Source organism: Sander lucioperca, chromosome 10 (assembly GCF_008315115.2).
Source record: "Sander lucioperca isolate FBNREF2018 chromosome 10, SLUC_FBN_1.2, whole genome shotgun sequence".
In the NCBI taxonomy this organism is placed as follows: Eukaryota; Metazoa; Chordata; class Actinopteri; order Perciformes; family Percidae; genus Sander; species Sander lucioperca.
The window spans coordinates 19,133,511-19,138,510 of NC_050182.1; the positions used below are offsets into that span (position 1 = coordinate 19,133,511).

The 5,000-nt window shown below is 52.5% G+C and overlaps 1 protein-coding gene across 6 annotated transcripts in view; it reads right to left on the bottom strand.

The window, feature by feature from the left end:
- The window catches only part of LOC116064718 (CREB-regulated transcription coactivator 2-like), a 36,592-nt gene that overhangs the window by 14,999 nt on the left and 16,593 nt on the right, over window positions 1-5,000 (bottom strand). The window lies entirely within an intron of this gene.

The window sequence follows — 5,000 nt, forward strand, 5'->3', positions numbered from 1 at the left end:
TAAGAAACAGTTACAGAAACACAGACAAGTAACAAGAACACAGTAGTAGTTGTACATTTTGATTCTCAACTTGTATATACGTTTGTACATTGTTTCCTTTGTAGGGCTGCAACTAACGATTATTTTCATAGTCGATTAATTTGTCGGTTATTTTCTCGATTAATCGATTAGTTGTTTGATCTATAAAAATGTCAAAACATGGTGAAAAATGTGGATCAGTGTTTCCCAAAGCCTAAGAGGACGTCCTCAAATATTTTGTTTTGTCCAAAACTCAAAAGATATTCAGTTTACTGTCACAAAGGAGAGAAGAAACTAGAAGATATTCACATTTAACAAAGCTGACATTAGAGAAATCTGATTTTTTTTGTTGTTGCCGATTAATTTAATTGTTGACAACTAATAGATTAAATCGATTCATCGTTGCACCTCTATTCCTTTGTATTTTTTACTTTATTTTTTGAATAGTTGTTCTTGTATTATATCCTATTTGTGAGTTATTGTGTATTCTGTAGCACTGACATTTCCCAATTTGGGATCAATAAAGTCTATCTAATCTAATCACATAAGTCAGTGGAATACTCTCCCCACACACCTTATTACATGTACAAATCCTCTAACCTTTTCGAGTTTGACAAAAACATGTTTACTGTCACAACAAATTTGTACACATTATGTGTGTGTGTGTGTGTGTGTGTGTGTGTGTGTGTGTGTGTGTTTGTATATTTTAATGTTTTGTATATCACTGGACCTGCCAAGGGACTACGGGCGGAAAATAGCACTTGTGCTACAACCTGGCACAATGCATCTCTCCTTGTTCTTATACAAGGTTAATGTTAACTTGTGCATTGTCCCTGTTTAAATAAAATCAATCAAGCAACATTAAGAGATCGAGAACACAAGAAACAGTCACAGATTGAAACGCAAAAGTTGATCTGATGTAGTTTTTAGTGCTATAACTTAAATGAAATATAAAACTGGGACTAATTCACATTTTTATTTCAAGTTAAGTGTCTGAAAACAGTGAAAAATGTCATTTAGTTAACGGTAGATAAATAAACGTGTTTGAAATCAGTTGTAAGGTTTTTCATTGATTGTTGATTATTAATCAATTTTCCGTTTGTTTTTTCGATTCATTTTTTCGTTTCATGTAGAGCGGCAAAGATAAGTCGATCGATCGACAAAAACAAGCAACTCTAAAACGTCACTTTCGCGAGTCGGTGTTGCCAAAGGTCTCCGTTTGCGGCCGTTGAGATGTTGGCACAACCTGCAGATTCCAAACCAAAACGGGTCAGAAGAGTTTCCAAATGTCTCCGGTTTAGGGGCTCGGAAAAGCCAGAGCAGGGGGAATGAGAGGGGGAAACGCCAGAGCAGGGGGAATGAGAGGGGGGAAACGCCAGAGCAGGGGGAATGAGAGGGGGGAAACGCCAGAGCAGGGGGAATGAGAGGGGGGAAACGCCAGAGCAGGGGGAATGAGAGGGGGGAAACGCCAGAGCAGGGGGAATGAGAGGGGGGAAACGCCAGAGCAGGGGGAATGAGAGGGGGAAACGCCAGAGCATGGGGAATGAGAGGGGGAAACGCCAGAGCATGGGGAATGAGAGGGGGAAACGCCAGAGCATGGGGAATGAGAGGGGGAAACGCCAGAGCAGGGGGAATGAGAGGGGGAACACCAGAGCATGGGGAATGAGAGGGGGAAACGCCAGAGCAGGGGGAATGAGAGGGGGAAACACCAGATCATGGGGAATGAGAGGGGGAAACACCAGAGCATGGGGAATGAGAGGGGGAAACGCCAGAGCATGGGGAATGAGAGGGGGAAACGCCAGAGCAGGGGGAATGAGAGGGGGAAACACCAGAGCATGGGGAATGAGAGGGGGAAACGCCAGAGCAGGGGGAATGAGAGGGGGAACACCAGAGCATGGGGAATGAGAGGGGGAAACGCCAGAGCAGGGGGAATGAGAGGGGGGAAACGCCAGAGCAGGGGGAATGAGAGGGGGGAAACGCCAGAGCAGGGGGAATGAGAGGGGGGAAAAGCCAGAGCAGGGGGAATGAGAGGGGGGAAAAGCCAGAGCAGGGGGAATGAGAGGGGGAAACGCCAGAGCAGGGGGAATGAGAGGGGGGAAACACCAGAGCATGGGGAATGAGAGGGGGAAACGCCAGAGCAGGGGGAATGAGAGGGGGGAAACGCCAGAGCATGGGGAATGAGAGGGGGAAACGCCAGAGCAGGGGGAATGAGAGGGGGGAAACGCCAGAGCAGGGGGAATGAGAGGGGGGAAACGCCAGAGCAGGGGGAATGAGAGGGGGAAACGCCAGAGCATGGGGAATGAGAGGGGGAACACCAGAGCATGGGGGAATGAGAGGGGGAAACGCCAGAGCAGGGGGAATGAGAGGGGGAACACCAGAGCATGGGGAATGAGAGGGGGAAACGCCAGAGCAGGGGGAATGAGAGGGGGAACACCAGAGCATGGGGAATGAGAGGGGGAAACGCCAGAGCAGGGGGAATGAGAGGGGGAAACACCAGATCATGGGGAATGAGAGGGGGAAACACCAGAGCATGGGGAATGAGAGGGGGAAACGCCAGAGCATGGGGAATGAGAGGGGGAAACGCCAGAGCAGGGGGAATGAGAGGGGGAAACACCAGAGCATGGGGAATGAGAGGGGGAAACACCAGAGCATGGGGAATGAGAGGGGGAACGCCAGAGCATGGGGAATGAGAGGGGGAACACCAGAGCATGGGGAATGAGAGGGGGAAACGCCAGAGCATGGGGAATGAGAGGGGGAAACACCAGAGCATGGGGAATGAGAGGGGGAAACGCCAGAGCAGGGGGAATGAGAGGGGGGAAACGCCAGAGCAGGGGGAATGAGAGGGGGGAAACGCCAGAGCAGGGGGAATGAGAGGGGGAAACGCCAGAGCAGGGGGAATGAGAGGGGGAAACGCCAGAGCAGGGGGAATGAGAGGGGGAAACACCAGAGCAGGGGGAATGAGAGGGGGAAACGCCAGAGCATGGGGAATGAGAGGGGGAAACGCCAGAGCATGGGGAATGAGAGGGGGAACACCAGAGCATGGGGAATGAGAGGGGGAAACGCCAGAGCAGGGGGAATGAGAGGGGGAACAGCCAGAGCATGGGGAATGAGAGGGGGAAACACCAGAGCATGGGGAATGAGAGGGGGAAACGCCAGAGCAGGGGGAATGAGAGGGGGGAAACTCCAGAGCAGGGGGAATGAGAGGGGGGAAACACCAGAGCATGGGGAATGAGAGGGGGGAAACACCAGAGCAGGGGGAATGAGAGGGGGGAAACGCCAGAGCAGGGGGAATGAGAGGGGGGAAACGCCAGAGCAGGGGGAATGAGAGGGGGAAACGCCAGAGCAGGTGGAATGAGAGGGGGAAACACCAGAGCAGGGGGAATGAGAGGGGGGAAACGCCAGAGCAGGGGGAATGAGAGGGGGGAAACGCCAGAGCAGGGGGAATGAGAGGGGGGAACGCCAGAGCATGGGGAATGAGAGGGGGAAACGCCAGAGCAGGGGGAATGAGAGGGGGAAACGCCAGAGCAGGGGGAATGAGAGGGGGGAAACGCCAGAGCAGGGGGAATGAGAGGGGGGAAACGCCAGAGCAGGGGGAATGAGAGGGGGGAACGCCAGAGCATGGGGAATGAGAGGGGGAAACGCCAGAGCAGGGGGAATGAGAGGGGGAAACGCCAGAGCAGGGGGAATGAGAGGGGGAAACGCCAGAGCAGGGGGAATGAGAGGGGGAAACGCCAGAGCAGGGGGAATGAGAGGGGGAAACGCCAGAGCAGGGGGAATGAGAGGGGGTGACAACAGAGCAGGGGGAATGAGAGGGGGTGACAACAGAACAGGGGGAATGAGAGGGGGGAAACGCCAGAGCAGGGGGAATGAGAGGGGGTGACAACAGAGCAGCGGGAATGAGAGGGGGAACACCAGAGCAGGGGGAATGAGAGGGGGGAAACGCCAGAGCAGGGGGAATGAGAGGGGGAAACGCCAGAGCAGGGGGAATGAGAGGGGGAAACGCCAGAGCAGGGGGAATGAGAGGGGGAAACGCCAGAGCAGGGGGAATGAGAGGGGGAAACGCCAGAGCAGGGGGAATGAGAGGGGGAAACACCAGAGCATGGGGAATGAGAGGGGGAAACGCCAGAGCAGGGGGAATGAAAGGGGGAAACGCCAGAGCAGGGGGAATGAGAGGGGGTGACAACAGAGCAGGGGGAATGAGAGGGGGTGACAACAGAGCAGGGGGAATGAGAGGGGGTGACAACAGAGCAGCGGGAATGAGAGGGGGAACACCAGAGCAGGGGGAATGAGAGGGGGGAAACGCCAGAGCAGGGGGAATGAGAGGGGGAAACGCCAGAGCAGGGGGAATGAGAGGGGGAAACGCCAGAGCAGGGGGAATGAGAGGGGGGGACGTAGCAGAAGATATTCCTTTTTAAACCCAAACGTAGCGATGTAAATGTAGCCTTAGCCTCTTTACATTGGCTCCCAGTATTTTTTAGAATAGATTCTAAGATTTTACTGATCACTTTTTAAGGCTCTTCACGGCCTTGCACCCTCGTACATCTCTGACCTTCTGGCACCGTACACGCCGGTACGTACTTTAATTATAATAATAATAATAATAATAATAATAACAACTGATAAGCCTTACGACGCCAGACGCTCACCACACATCAGCTTGGTAGAGGGAGGGTGGTGCGGGAAACCGGAGAAACCCCCACGCAGACACGGGGAGAACATGCAAACTCCACAGAGAAAGGCCCCCCTAGACCTTCTCGCTGTGAGGCCACAGTGCTAACCAGAGGGCCACCGTGCTGCGGAGATCCTCAAGGCCCTGGGACCATCTGCCCGGGGATATGAGGCCAGCTGTTATCTCCTTCAAGTCCTTTCTTAAAACAAACTTTTATCAGAGAGCCTTTGCTGATTCAATCTGAGCTTGAACCTCCTTTAAACTGTGTTTTATTCTTTTAAAATTGTCCTATTCTTTTCTTACCTGCACTGTA